This window comes from Cryptomeria japonica, chromosome 2 (assembly GCF_030272615.1).
Source record: "Cryptomeria japonica chromosome 2, Sugi_1.0, whole genome shotgun sequence".
NCBI classification, from domain to species: Eukaryota; Viridiplantae; Streptophyta; class Pinopsida; order Cupressales; family Cupressaceae; genus Cryptomeria; species Cryptomeria japonica.
This window is the reverse complement of record NC_081406.1, coordinates 629,395,680-629,411,782: the sequence shown is the minus strand read 5'-3', so window position 1 is coordinate 629,411,782 and position 16,103 is coordinate 629,395,680.

Sequence of the window (16,103 nt, the reverse complement as noted above, 5' to 3'; positions counted from 1 at the left end):
CTCTTCGTAGTTTGGATTTGAGACACTTAGGTAAGTGTGCACATAGGGATATAGCTTGTAGGAGAAATTCCACCTTTTGTGGTCTTATTTTGCTATTACACTCCACATTCGGTGGGTCATCCACCTCTTATGGAATATTATATTATTTCTCCTACCTACTCCTAGTATTTCTTAATTGAGCCACATGTCATGATTGTGTGCTCGTATATCCATATGGCCTTGCCTATATAAGCAGGTCTATATTCATTGTATTGGTTAATCCAATTGATCATTTGCATATTGATGAGAATACAGTTTGTTCTTGTCATTCTTTTGTCTCTCTTTTATACTTTTCATTGTGCCCTTGATCTTGGCAAAATCTCACATGGTATTAGAGCCATTGGGGCTTCAATTGATTGGTTTTTGGAGACATCTTGGAAGGCTTCTATTTTCGGATCTGAGGGACAATGTTTTTTGGAGGCATCTTAGAGCATTTTCAACCTCACCATTGTGTCCGAAAGGACATTTCCATAAAAATTGAGTATAAACTCGACCTATTTTGGCGAAAATTGAATTTTGGGTGTTGGACTAATTTTTTGCCTAATTCGGACGGTATGGTATGGAATTTTCGGATCTCAAAAAAAAAAAAAATCTGAAATTTTTTTTCCAGTTTTGAAAAAGATTTAAAAAAAAAATAATTTTTTTTTTTTTTTGTGGGTCCATACCTTCTACCTAGTCAGCAGCGCACAGTTAGCGCCCAGTCAGCAGTGCATAGTCAGCATTTTTTGAAAAAAAATTAGACCCCTCTCCGTTGAGCAGTTTGGATTTTTGGGTCAACTTTGGAGGCTCATAACTTGCTCAATTTTGTTCCTTTTTTGGTGCAATTTTTTTTTATTTAGGCTAATTTTTCATTCTCTTCGCAGTGGTGTGGTTATTTTCTTATTTTTGTGCATGTCTTTTGGAATTTTCAGGTTCTCTTGGATATACCTGTCCAATCCTCAATTTTGCAACTTCAAAGGCTTGGTTTGACCTCATATGACCTCCTTTTCAGGTGTTGTTTTTTTTGAAAGTGCATATTTTTTTGTTTACTTTCATAATCTATGATTAGATTTTATAGATTTTGAGTGGAAATTGTACTTTCAGATATTGGTCTTATTTGGCCTACTTGGTACTTGTAATTTGCTTGGATCTTAGTTTAGATCTCTTGCATTATTAGTTTGAGTCTTCTTTGGCCTTATTAAGGAAGTTGTAAAGTTGAAATCAGAAGTCCACTTTGTCATTTTTTGCAAGTGGCTCATTGTACACGCACTAAGTGTTATCACTGTTTAAGAAAGGGGTTTTCTTTTCCCATAATTGGCTAAGTTTTTGAAATTTTGAGTCAGACACACTATCAACTGCTTCAGGTCTGTGTTAAGTCTTAAGCGTTTAGGGTTTCAATTTTAAATCGCTCAATGTTTGGTCAAAAACCCTCTGGTTTCTATTCATGTGTTACTTTATTCACTTAAGTAATGGGTCTTGGGGTCGTAAGAGGTGTTCCCCCTTGTCATTTGCCTAGGCGGTTGTTGAATTAATCATAAAAATTTATGCCTTATGTCTTTTCTTCCTAATGTTGTTGGTCCCAGTAAGTTGCATGTAGCTCTTAGATGGATCTATGGTTTTCGCTATTTCATTAGGTGAAGTTGCGTGTGGTTTAAGACTCACAAAATGGCGAAAGGGAAAAGCGTGTTCAATGGTGCACATTTGGTCCAGTTTAAAAGGGCTCCATCTCGTTCAAGATCTAACGGCTAGCATTAGTTTGCAGCCAAAACTTGCAAGTGAAATACCTTTCGCAAAATGGCGAAAAAGGTTTGGCGGGACCCTGCAGCGAAGACTTTTCAAATGGCTAAAAGGTGATCAGGTTTAAGAGAGATCGACGGTTTGCGTTGTTTCGTGGCCGATAGATGCTCAAAGGTTATGCCTTGCGAAATAGCGAAAAGGTTTTTCGGCTCACAAAAAGGGAGTTTTCATAAGAGCATAACAGATGCACAAGTCTCATTTGATCTGATGGTTAGCGCAGTTTCGCAGGAGGAAGATGCTCGACAGTTAGCTTTCGCGAAGTAGCGAAATGACATGGCGCTCCAAGCAGGTAGTCCAGTTGGTTGAGATGGCAAGTAAGATGATGGCACGTGGTAGAAGGTCAAAATAGTCAGCAAGTCGGATTTAAGGATTAAAAGGTGGGTCCCATAGGTGAGTCATGTCACGGGATAAGAAGTGACCTAGCAGATATAGGTGGCAAGGATGAGTTGGAATCTGATGTTCTCTCTCAGCAAATGAAAGGTTGACATGTCAGTTTGAAAGTGACTAGATGCCAGGTGGATGGAGTTTAGTTAGAGGGCCCACATCTGCCGAATTCAGTTAAGTTGTTAAGCATCGAGCAAGTTAAGTATAATCTAACGGCCCGCGTGAGTTCACATTGGTAAAGTGCTCATGTTTTAAAACCAGCGAAACAACAAAAAGGTTTTGGGGACCCAAGGATAGATAAAAGCATTAAGTTAAAAGAGGATCAACTCCGATTCAATCTGACTGCTCGCATTGTTTCATGGCTGCGAACCAACCGAGGGATATGCTTCCCGAAGTAGTGAAAGGAAGAGAAGGTTCATCCATGTGTAATGATAGATGGTTATGTGTCGATTAACACGTGGTTTCAGAAGAAATTGAGAGCCCGCCAAGGTGTAATCGGCGGTTATAAGGGAAAGACACGTGGCTGACTTTGAACTAAACTTGAAGAGTTTTCCAAAGCTAATGGTTGAGTGTCACGTGGTATTCAGTAACCAATGAAAGAGTTGTGTAAGTGAAGCAACCATAAAGCTCTCCCTTAAAGGATGGTCATCTCTGATTTCATCCAACGCTTCGCGTTGTTTTGTGGCCCTAAGTTGAAAGTGGTTTAAGCTATGCAAAATAGAGAAATACCGTTAGCTGTCAAGATAGAGGCACGGTTAATGAAGAAGCTGACGGTCCTGGTAAGAGTTAAACACTGAGCAGTTAAAGTTCCATCTAACGCCTGGCGCAGCTTTGCGAAGGAAAAGTAATCGAGGGATATGCTTCATGAAATGGCGAAAAGGAGATAGGGCCCGGTGCTAAGGCAAAGCTATTAAGTCAGTGTAAAGACCGATCAAGTTTCATTTGATCAGATGGTTGGCATGATTTCATTTAACAAAATTATGCTCTTCGAAACAGCAAAAAGGAAAAATGTGTAGGGATGTTGTGACCTGTTGGAGCGAAAAATTCGAATTCTCTCATGAATTCAATTCTGAAGGGAGGGCCGAAGCATGCGGTATCAATGTCACAGTTAAGAGCCTAAGTACCATATATGATCTCATATCAATCGGATGAAGGTATCATTCTAAAGAATTGTTGCAGAGAAGTGGTTGCAGAGCTATTTTCTTCAAATATAGAGTAAATTCATTTAGTTGCAAAGCAGATTTCTTCAAGCTAAAAACAGGTTTTCTTGTACTCTTGTTTGGCAATTTCTTACCAGTGTGTTTTAATTGAGGTCTTGATTTGTCACAGAACCAGTTGGGAGTAATAGTTAAATTGCTTGCATATTTTAAGATGGCACCTAAGAGAGAGTTCTCAGAAAAAGTTAATTACCAGGAAAGGGCCATTTGTGATGATTTTCTTGAACAGTTGACATTGTCAACTAATCTAGCATCAAAGGTGAAAGAACTAGTGCTAAGAGCTCCTTGTTTGAAAATAGGAGAAGGGTTATATGATAAGGGTAATTGGTTGAGAGACCCATGGGTTGGGTTGTCTGGGTTGAGGTTTTTCAAAGTTGGATTTGGCATGAGAAATTCCCCAGCCCCGCAGAATAGCATCTGGGAGTTAGATTTGGGAAAATTGGTAGTTCCAGGAGTATTCATGGAAATGGATATCCTAACTCAGATTGCACATAACTATGATCCAGTCACAAGGAGCATTAGGGATATAAATGGGAAAGCCCTCATTGAAATAAATAATGAGGAATTCAGAAGTGCTTTTGGGCTTAATGAGTTTACCAATTTTCTAGAACCTATTAATTTCAAATCATTAGCTCAGGTATACAGTGCATAGAGGAACCACTTTAGAAATGAGCCTCTAAAGGAATTCTTCGTGAAGATAGGTGGGTTGACAGTTGCAGGACCCAACACTAAAGAGCCCTTCTAATTGAATCTGTTCACCCTTAGGGCTAAGGGATTGTATTGGTCACTTTGCAAGATTTTAGGAGAGGATGTTGAGGCAAATATGCCCAATCATTACATGCTAATGATTGCTCAAATTTTGAATCCTTCTCTTGCAGTAACCTTTGATTATGCTTCCTTTATTACTGATGCTATCCATGAAGGGTTGATAGCTATAAAGAATGGGAAGATTGATAGGCCTTTTGGATGGTATTCCCTCCTCATGCATCTATTTTTATTTAAAGGCGGTGATTATTTTGCAAGTGGGATGGATCTTATAAAAGAGAAACACGGAGAAAAGTTGCCAGTACAATTATGGAGTACAGTGTTGTCATGGGATAGAGATGATGCTAGTTTCTTAAAGTTTGATAAATGTTTTGCATCAAAGATTATGACTCTCCTCTGTTCAAAAAATCCGAGAGTCCCCAAGGTTCTTTTGGAATTTATTAGACCAAAAGAATTTGCAAAAAATATAAAAATTGTCCATAATTGGGGTGATATTTACTTATACCCTGTCTCCACAATTTTTAGAGTATTTGGTTTCAGAGGCACTCCATTTTTATTGCCCTATCAGGTCCCTCTCAAAGTGGGAACTACAGAAATCCTCAGACAAATTGGTAGTGTGCAAGAGGCAGAGCTAACAGGTAGGGGTAAAGGGAGTATTTTCCCTACAGTTACTATAGCCCACCAATTTGTAATAACCAAGGGAGGTTGGAACTATTTTGAGGATTTTCTTAAACCTTATCATTTGTCAACTGCAGTGTCCAGGTGTGTCGATCCTGAAGATTTTTTCAATGGCATGTTTACAAAGAGGACAATATGTAGAGGTAGACCCCATGAATTCCAGTTCCCTGAAGACCTCATTAGAAATGACTTTCATCTAGATGAGTAGGAGCTAAGGAAGGAAAAGTGGGTGGCTTATAAAAAGGCCTTAGACTTTGTACATCAGTTTGATACCAGCTATGACCCATTGTCTAGCTTTCACCCTTTTGAGGAGAAAATAAAGTTCCTAATTCTTTGTTTTGAGGATGTAATGCAGACTCTGGAAGAAAAGAGGGAGGTTGTGATTAAAAACAACCTTGAAAAGGCAAGAATGGTTCTAAGTAGGTCTACATCCACTAGAACAATCCCTCCTGGAGACTATACGTTGCACAAGAAGTCTAATTATAGTGTGTTGATGCCTACAACATGGGAGCCCTCTACCTCTAAAGGAAAGAGGAAGATACAAGACGTCATTGACATCCAAGATATCCCAAAGAAGCAGAGAGTGGGAAAAGAAATAAAATATTATACACCCTTGTACTCTCCATCTCAATCCCCTATTTGTATAGGAGATGAACAGGCAGTAGCTGAACAATTGATATAGTTAGGTAGCCTAGGAGAAATAGCTTACACATATGATGAAGTAGAAGAGGGAATGCCAGAAGAGCCCCTTGCTGCTGAGATGAACATCACTACCAATGAGTTTAAGGGCTAGGAGTGGGATTCTGAGATCAAATAGTCTAGTGAGGACTTCTTGGCTGACAACAACTTTGTTACATCAGGAGCATTCATGCAGTTTGTATAGAAGCCAAACATTGACAAATACAATGCAAGATGTGAGAAGAGAAAAGGTGAGAAGCCTCATAAAGATCTAGCTATGGTTGAGGAGGAAATAAAGCAAGAAATGATAGATGAATTTAAGACCATCACTCCTAAGCAAGGAAGAGATATGGTCGCACAAGCTTGAGTACTCATTCTCCCTAAGTGGGACATAGCAGATGCCTTGGTATTGGAGGCAGTGAGAAAAGAAACTAAACCCATGGAGGGAGATACTTTTAGCAAAGACAATGTTGCACTAGTCATGTGGTCTCTTAAGAGAGATGAGAATAAGAGAAGTAAGGACACCCCAGGGTCAAGTTACCTTGGTGGAATGATAGTGAAAAGAGTGCAGAACACAGGGGTAGTGGAAGCTACTAGCACTATGCTAGAGTCTACGAAGTTTAGTGTTGCAGTAGCAGAAAGGGAGGCTAAAGAAAAGGCAGACCTCCAAGTTAAGTTGGAGACAATTTTGAAAGCTTACAACAGTGCTACGGAAGAGGTAAGAGGTAAAGATAGCATCATTGCTAAGTTGCGAAGCCAGTTGGCAGGACAGTATCATCAAGGTGAGTCTTCAACACTGATTATCTCCTCTTCTCCTACAAGACCTCCACCTACCAGCCCTATCATTGAGTTCCCACCATCTCCAGCACCCTCTAGTTCTCAAATGGTTGAGATCACTCCCCAAGAATTGGAGAATTTGAAATAGGCTCAGGCCTTGTATGCAAAAAGGTATGAAGAAAGAGTAAGGGCTACCATTTCAAGTTTTGCAGACACCATGGGGGCCTCACTATTTTATAACAACATAAGCAAGATTTTAGATATGTGGAATGAGCTTAATGGAGATAAAGCCATTTTGATGCCTATTTTTGACAAGTGGAAGCCTAGAGAGAAGGATTTGGAGCTTATTTGTGTATCTTATGATGAAGAAAGGGCTGATCCTATCATCAAATCCACTTGTGACAGCACAAAGGATCTAATAAAATTAGCAGAAGGGATAGACAATGCTGATAGGAAGATCAACTTGTACAAAAAGGAGTACACTGATCAAGTTTTTGAATTGATTCCAAGAGTTTTTGTCAGCCCAAATCAATTAAAGGACAAACAAGTGTGGCTTAAGGAATTAGAGGCCAAACTGTCAGCTAGAATAAAAGGAATTGTTGACTTAGATGATGCTTCCTTTTTTGTTGTAACAATTCAGGAGATAGAGAGAATCAAATCTCATTATGGTTTTCTCAATTCAAAGGTCAACAAGATGAGAAATTATTGGAAAACGTTAACCAAGGCAAAGGCAAAAGTGATTAACTTTGCGTGGCCAACTAATGATGTGTATAATGAGTGGACAAGAAAATATGCCATTCAGGATGCAGAATAGTTAGAAGAGGTTGCAACGGGAGAACAAGTAGAAGAAGCCGTAGAGGTTGAAAAAGACTTGTAACCATTTTTGTAAAAAATCTTGAGAAGAAATGATTGTAACAAATTCTCCTAAGAAAGTCTGAAGCTATGTGCATCCATATTGTTCTAAATGGATACCAGGACTAGTAGAAAAGAGGATCACAAAGAATTGTAAGAAAACGCTGCAGAAATTTATCTGATCTTTTCCAAGTTTTAATGGAGAATATTTGAAAGTTTTTGTAATACTTTCTTGAAGATAATATCAATATAAAGACCATCAGTTTTCAGTTTAAACTTTGTGTCGTCTTCAAATGTGTTTGCAAGTGTTTACTATTTCATTATGAATAATCCAGGGTTATTTTGTTTGAATAAGGTTGTAAGGCAACTTTCAGTAGATATTTTTCTTAGCTCTTCTCTTCAGGAGTGGAATTAAATATGCAAGAATTATTTCTATCAGTAAATTCTCTATAGGATATTTTGAATCTTGATGAGTGTAGTTTGATGTAGTATGAATAAATTCTTATGTGTGTCAGGCATATATAGGGATCTGCAGAAGCCAAGCTAATGGGATGTGTAGGGATATTTTGATTGGGGGAGTATTGTTTGAATTTAGATGACTCTGTGACCTCGGATAAGGCACTAGTATGGATCAAGGTTGTTTATTACATATTTTGTAGGTCAAATACTGAATATGAGTACAATTTTCATTCCTTTGTTTCAGTAAGTTTTAAGGTGATTAGATCCACTGGTTTTATGGACTGGTTTGCTGTGGATTTATCTTTTGAAAGTGTGAATTTAGTTCACAAAGGTATACCCGCCTAGACTTAGAGTGGGTCCAAAGTGTCGAAGGTTAAATCAGACCTTGTCATATGTGGTGACTCTGCTGGGGAATAAATGAATTGTTAAAAGTTTCTGGTTGAGAAAGATTTAGTTCATATTGTGGTGACCCGGATGGGATAAGTCACATTAAGAATCCAGAAGAAGATTTTGTGCTTAAATTTATAAAGAAAATCATTGTGTTTGTGGAATTGCAACATTTCATTCTAAGCTTGTTTTCATAAATCCCATAGAAGTGGGTGACGACTCTGTTATCTTGGAACCAGTCCTTGTGAAATACCAATCATTCTAAAAGGAAAACAAGCATAATGCAAGGAGGAAAAAACATGAGATCATTCATGAAGATGCACCCTTGTGAAACTTTGCTAGAGAAGAGATCAGTGCTCCACGAGCCATCAAATGTTGCCTGGGTACAAAAGAATAATAATACCGATAAGATGCCTGATCGACTTGTTTATGCAAATTCTAATTCTTCTTCTAGAGATTCTGAACATGATATATTAGGTTTCCATTCTGGATTGTTTCGAAATATTGATAATGCACATGCTTTAAATCAAGATTTATCCCATGTTAGTGTCTCTGCAAGAGATAGGACCAGTTCAAATGCAATTAGACAATCTGTGCCTAGAACAATCAATGGAAACATTAGTTTGATTGACATAGATCAAGTCAATATATCTGATTCTGAGGAAAACTTCCCTAATGAAGATAATGTGTCCCAGGAGATTGAAGATCTGAATAGGAGAGTTCATCATTTAATTTCCTTAAGAGCCCAAAAGGAAGCAAATAAGGAGAAGGAAGTCAAAGCTAAATTAATGGAAAGAGATAGGATTCTTAGACAAATAGTTGATCTTGAAGTGCTAGCTAAGGAAAAAGAAAAGAGTGATGAGGAAGGCCCTGTGATCAGAGAAGTTTTGATCCGCAAGGCTAAGCTAGCATATAGGTCAGTACTCCAACCAAACAGGGAAGTAGTTAGTGATTCTCAGCTTCCTAGGACTAATGTGGATTAAGGAAAACAGAAATGGGTAGATGATGGAATTGGATCTAAAAATGCAGAGGAGATTTCTCATAGGTTGTCAGCACATGAGAGAGAAATGGAAAGAATGAGGAAAGAAAAGGAGGATTTACAAATGGAGTTAGAGAAAGCTAAGTTAGAAGCAGCCAATCAGGAAGTCAAAAGAAAAATTAGTTATCTAAAAGCTCCCCCTATCATGTTTCCATCAGAAGACTTTAGTAAGCCTAATCCTCAACAAATTTCCCTTCCCCCAATTAAAATTCAACCTACGGTGCCTGCTAATATAGCATCAGTGAGTCAAATCCCTATGAATAGTCAGCATACCTAAATATCTCAGTCTCCAATTCCAAAAGTTAGAATGATTATGGGAAACAATAATGTTGTTACCCCTTTCCAAAGGAGATCCATCAATTTAGAGCAATATAGGCAACTGTTCTTTGATGGGATCCCAGGATATCCCAACCATTTTCCTACTGAGCTAAGGGACAGACTCCATAAATTTGCTGGAAATAATGCAATTAGTGCTGAGGAACATCTAAAATATTTTGGGGACCTAATAAATGATTATGAGATAGTGGATGAAGATGTCATCATGAAACTGTTTGTTCAGTCCCTGGTTGATGATGCAAGAGATTGGTACAGAGGTCTTCCAGTTAATAGCATTGGGTCATGGGAAGATTTTAAAAATTGTTTTCAAGAGCAATATGGTGATAAAACAAATGTGAGCTTTATGCTCAATGAATTTAATAATATCAGAAAGTCTGACAATGAAATGGTCACTGATTTTAATGCTAGATTCCAAAAAGCCATGCATAGTTTGTATCAGGTGATGAGATTAGATGATGACATGTGTCTGAATACCTACTACAATGCATTTGATTCTAAGATGGCCTATATCTTGAGGGATAAGAATCCACATAACTTGAGGGATGCATTTAGAATTGCCATTAATATAGAAAGTAATAGAAAAGCATCTGGGAAGTTAGGAAGAAGGATAGATGGTAGATTATGGCAAGAAACAAAACAACAACCTAGCAAAGCAGCTAAGGAGGAAGACAAGATAGAGAAGTTGGTCATTGCTATGAAGGATCTAACTGCCAAGGTAAACAAAACTGATAAACCTCATTATAACTGGCAGGATAGGCCCCCTAGACTACATGATATGCCTTATAATACCAACTAGAAAGATGGAAAACCCCAGAATGAGAAGCCTAAAATTGCCCAAAACCAGGACACTCCAGATCCCTTGAAAGGGAAAACTGTCCATAATATAGAAAATACTCCTTGGTGTATTGCTTGTGATGGACCACATTCTCCTCATCAATGTGCAGTAGCTCAAGCCCTTGAAGAATCTATGAGACAAGAAGTTGAGCCTGACATTAATATGTTTGAAACTATTATAGAAAGTGATGAGTCTATACAAAGTGAATACAGTGATGTGCTGGATAATGAAAGGTTTGTTCAAGGACAACTAACCTTGGATTGGCATCCTACATTGAATGTGGTAACAATTAAGGATGAAGAAGTTTATCTTAGAAGGCCTAGTGAGGAAGAAGTTAAAAGCCTCACCAAAGCTGCCATTGCTAAAGCAAAACACAATTATAACTTAAGAAGCACCAAGAAGGACATTGATCAGGGTGAACCTGGTTCTATGTTCATAAAAGAGGTTACTCAAAAGGGGGCAGCAAGTAGTACTGCTACTTTCCCTAAGACTGGTCAAGAAAAGAAGGAACAGGTTAAAGATGTACCCAAGAGTACAGATGACAAAAATACCAGTGATATACACGGAGCTGCCACAACAAAAAGAGCAGGTCAGCTCAAGGCAGAAAGAGTTAGAGCTAATACTGAATTAAGCAATAGTTCTACATTTGACATGGCTCAAGCTCTTACTCAAATGAAGGTTACTGTCCCGTTAGTAGAATTACTGAAAATAAAAGAACATAGGGATGCAAATTGTCTTTGTTTTCTAGTATATCTGACAGTAACATAGTCCTACCCATCGGTTCAGCTAAAAATGGAAAGGATCAGGAACTCCAAACCCCAGAGGTGTATGTTGGGACCACTATCACTCAAGAGCCTTCTCAAGTAGATCCTTTTTATGTCACTTTGTTAGTAAACAACCGGTTGATAAAAAACTGCATGATAGATTCAGGAGCTACTACTAATGTTATGCCCTATGGTGTTATGAAAGAATTAGGACTATCAGTAACCACTACGTATGGAAAATGCTATGCTATGGATAACAGGGAAGTACCTGTGATAGGTACAATGAAAGATGTTGAAGTAAAAATAGAAGCATTCCCTGAGGCAACTTATAAAATGGATGTTATTGTTATTGATACCAAGCCCCATTATGATATGTTACTATCCAGGTAGTGGGCAGCAATAGTAGGAGGAAATGTTCAACTAGATTTATCTTATGCCACCATTCCAATCAATGGAAATCAGGTCAAGTTGTACAGAGAGCCACATGCTCCTAGGGTAATTGAAAATATAGACCCTAATATGCTCAATTGTATGATTGATGTAGATCTTGATAACTTTAGACTTCAACCAATTTTGCCTCAGTTGAAGAATACTGACCCCATTGTGGTCGAATTGGAAGCACAACAGTATGGTTTATGGCAAATGTATTTTGACGGAGCTTGCTCCAAAGAAGGATCTGGAGCAGGGGTTCTTTTTGTATCCCCATTAGGTATAACTTTTAAATATTCTTTCTTATTGGCTTTCCAGTGCACAAATAATACTGCAGAGTATGAAGCTCTATTGTTGGGGCTTGAAGTTGCAAAAAAGAATGGAATCCAGCTGTTGACAGTGTTAGGGGATTCATAATTGGTTGTCTCTCAAGTAAGATCCAAATATTCATCCAAGAATGATAGATTAAAGAGATATAAACATGCGGTTTGGGATGTTATTGAGCATTTTAGTGCATTTTCTATTAATTGGATAGAGTGATCAAATAATATTATGGCAGACGTCCTAGCTAATGTTGCCTTGAAAAATGATGATGCAACACTAACCGGTATTTCCACTGTGGAAATAAAATCTAGGCCTGCTATCCCTAATAATGTATACAATTGGCAAGTTTTTGCTGATGATGATATTCTTAGGTTCATCCAATGTGTTGATGATTATGATGGACAGAAGATTGATTGCAATGCACTGGTGGAGCTGGTTGACAATAGGGAAACAGTGTTTGGAAATGATTTGGTCCAGTTGGAAACCAATGAAATACCTAAAGGGCTGGTAGAGCTAGAAAGCATGTTCAGTTACAATGACAGTCACTTACATCAGTAGTCTACCACCAAGTTGGAAGAATTAGAGGAGGTAAACCTGGGGACTAAATCATCCCCTAAGTTAGTATACATTGGGAAGAAATTACCCTCTCATGTCAGGACTAATCTTATTAATTTATTAAAGAGATATAAACATGTTTTTGCTTGGTCTTATGAAGACCTAAAGGCATATAGACAAGATCTTTTTCAGCATGAAGTTCCTTTACTTCTAGATGCTAAGCCTTTCAGACAGAAACAGAGACCTATTAACCCCCTGTTGGAAACTAAGATGCATCAAGAGTTGACTAATTTAAGAGAAGGGGGGATTATTAAACCTATAAGGCATTCTTCATGGGTCTCCAATCTGGTCCCCATAAGAAAGAAAAATGGGGACATTAGATTGTGTGTGGATTTTAGAAATTTAAATTTTGCTTCTTTAAAGGACAATTACTCTTCTCCCAATATGGAAGCTATGTTGCAGAGAGTAAGAGGTTGTGATCTTTTATCCATGATGGATGATTTGTTAGGATACAATCAAGTGTTAGTGAAGGAATCTGAACAGTTTAAAACTGCTTTCACTACTCCATGGGGAACATATGTTTATGTAAGAATGCCATTCGGTTTGAAAAATGCTCAAGCTACATTCCAAAGAGCCATGGATGTAGCCTTCAAAGAATTCATTAATGTCATCATGGTGGTTTATCAAGATGATCTAACTTGTTTATCCAAAAGGGCTGATGATCATTGTGGACATTTGGAAAAGGTGTTCAATAAAGCCTTGGAATTTGGCGTGTCATTGAATCCCAAGAAATGTCATTTTGGGGTCACTGAAGGAAAATTATTGGGACACATTGTTTCCAAGAAAGGGGTAAGGATAGATCCTAAAAGAATTGAAGCAATAAACAAAGTGTCTGAACCAAAGAATGTAAAAGGTATTCAATCCTTTCTAGGCAAAGTGAATTTTGTTAGGGGATTCATTGCAAACTTTGCAGAGATAGTGAAGCGCATTATCAAGTTGCTCAAGAAGGATACCAAATTTTGTTGGGATCAAGAAGCCTCAGAGCCTTTCGCTGAAATTAAGAAGGCCATTCAGGAAGCGCCAGTGTTAAAGTCTCCTAATTATAGTAAGCCCTTCTCTTTGTTCTCTTTTGCTTCATATCATACAGTAGCTGCAGTGTTGTTACAAAAGGAAAATGAGGGATATGAACATCCCATAGCTTTCTACAGCAAGTCTTTGCAAGCAGCAGAATTAAAATATGAAATCATGGAGAAACAAGCTTATGCTTTGGTTAAAGTTGTCAAGGCTTTTAGGCCATATCTGGTAAATGCAAATATCATTGCTTATGTCCCACATGCTGCAGTTAAGGATATTTTGTCCCAGTCTGAGGTTATAGGGAAAAGATGCAGATGGATTAATAGAATCCAAGAATTTGACTTGGAAATAAAGATCACCAAATTGGTGAGAGGTTTAGGTTTGGCTAAGCTCATGACTGAGTCTAATCTTCTAAATGTTGAAGTCAAAAGTACTTCAGTCACTAGTATTGAAAGGCAACCTTGGTATTCAAAGGTAGTCCAATTTTTAAGAGATGCTGCATTCTCAGAAGGAATGACACATAATCAGAAAATAACTCTAAAACTCAAGTCACAAAAATATGTTCTCATTCAAGGTGACCTATTTTGTAGAAAAAGAGATGGAGAATTGCTAATGTGTTTGGATGAATTCCAAGATAAATGAGTGTTGACTGAAATGCATGATGGAGTATGTGGGGGTCATTACTCTGCTAAGACAACTGCTGGTAAGATAATCTGGGCTGGATACTATTGCCTACCTTATTCAAAGATGCTCATGCACATGTCCGGAAATGTGACCCATGTCAAAAATTTTCATCCAAGATGAAGTATGAAGGAGCTTTGCCCCTAAATCCAGTCACGGTGGAAGCCCCTTTTGTCTAATGGGGCATTGATTTTATTGGAGAAATTGTTGAGAGATCAGGAAGAGGTCATAGATAGATCATAGTAGCCACTGACTATTTTACTAAATGGATTGAAGCTATTCCTACAAGAAGAGCTACAAGTAAGGTTGTCATTGATTTTCTGATGGATAATGTAATAACTAGATTTGGAATACCTGCAAAATTGGTGATGGATAATGCCATGAGTTTCAGGTTGAAAGAGTTTGTAAGATTTTGTACCAGTCATGGAATACTCATGTCTTACTCTTCACCCTATCATCCTCAAGGGAATGGGCAAGCAGAATCCAGCAATAAAAGCCTTTTGAACATCATCAAGAAAATCCTGGAAGAAAACAAGAGATCTTGCGATCAAAAATTGAAGTTAACTTTGTGGGCATATAGAATAACAGTCAAGAAGGCCATTGGAATGTCACCTTTTGAACTAGTCTATGGTACACAAGTCAGATTGCCAGTGAACAATCTTCTTCCAGTTTATAAATTCTTGCAAGATGAGGACATGGAGCTATCTGAACCTATGGAAAATAGAATGATCCAAATTATGGAGGTGGAAGAACTCAAAACTCTAGCTCATAAAAGAAATCAGAAGATCCAATTGCAGTCCAAATACCTTTTTGATAAATGGACATCATTAAGGAAGTTTCAAATTGATGATATTGTTCTCCAGTGGAATGCAAGAGGACAGGACAAAGGGAAGCATAAAAAATTTGAATCATTATGGATTGGCCCTTTTGTGGTCTGTGATTTGAATGGAAAGGATTCTTATTTTGTAAAAAATATGAATGATGAAGTACAAGAATTTCCAGTGCATGGACAATTCCTAAAACATTATTTCTCTTGATGTCCATGCACAATAGGTCCTTTATTTGTATATATTTTGTTTCCTTCCTGTTGTTTTGTTTGGGTCTATGTTTTGGTCTATTTCTCCAGAGTTTTTGAGTTTTCTTGTGTTGACCTTGCGATCAACCATCCCCAGTCAGAGCCGTTGTTATCACTGTTTAAGAAATGGGTTTTCTTTTCCCATAATTGGCTAAGTTTTTGAAATTTTGAGTCAGACACACTATCAATTGCTTCAGGTCTATGTTAAGTCTTAAGGGTTTAGGGTTTCAATTTTAAATCGCTCAATGTTTGATCAAAAACCCTCTGGTTTCTATTCTTGCATTACTTTATTCACTTAAGTAATGGGTCTTGGGGTCGTAAGAGGTGTTCCCCCTTGTCATTTGCCTAGGCGGTTGTTGAATTAATCGTAAAAATTTATGCCTTATGTCTTTTCTTCCTAATGTTGTCGGGCCCAGTAAGTTGCACGCAGCTCTCAGATGGATCTGTGGTTTTCACTATTTCGTTAGGTGAAGTTGCGCATGGTTTAAGACTCGCAAAATGGTGAAAGGGAAAAGCGTGTTCAATGGTGCACATTTGGTCCGGTTTAAAAGGGCTCCATCTCGTTCAAGATCTAATCGCTAGCGTTAGTTCGCAGCCGAAACTTGCAAGTGAAATACCTTTCACGAAATGGTGAAAAGGTTTGGCGAGACCTTGTAGCGAAGACTTTTCAAATGGCTAAAAGGTGATCGGATTTAAGTGAGATCGACGGTTCACGTTGTTTCGTGGCTGATAGATGCTCAAAGGTTATGCCCTGCGAAATAGCAAAAAGGTTTTTCGGCTCACGAAAAGGGAGTTTTTATAAGAGCATAACAGATGCGCAAGTCTCATTTGATCTGACGGTTAGCGCAGCTTCGTAGGAGGAAGATGCTTGATAGTTAGCTTTTGCAAAGTAGTGAAATGACATGGTGCTCCAAGCAGGCAATCTAGCTGGTTGAGATGGCGAGTAAGATGATGGCACGTGGCAGAAGGTCAAATAGTC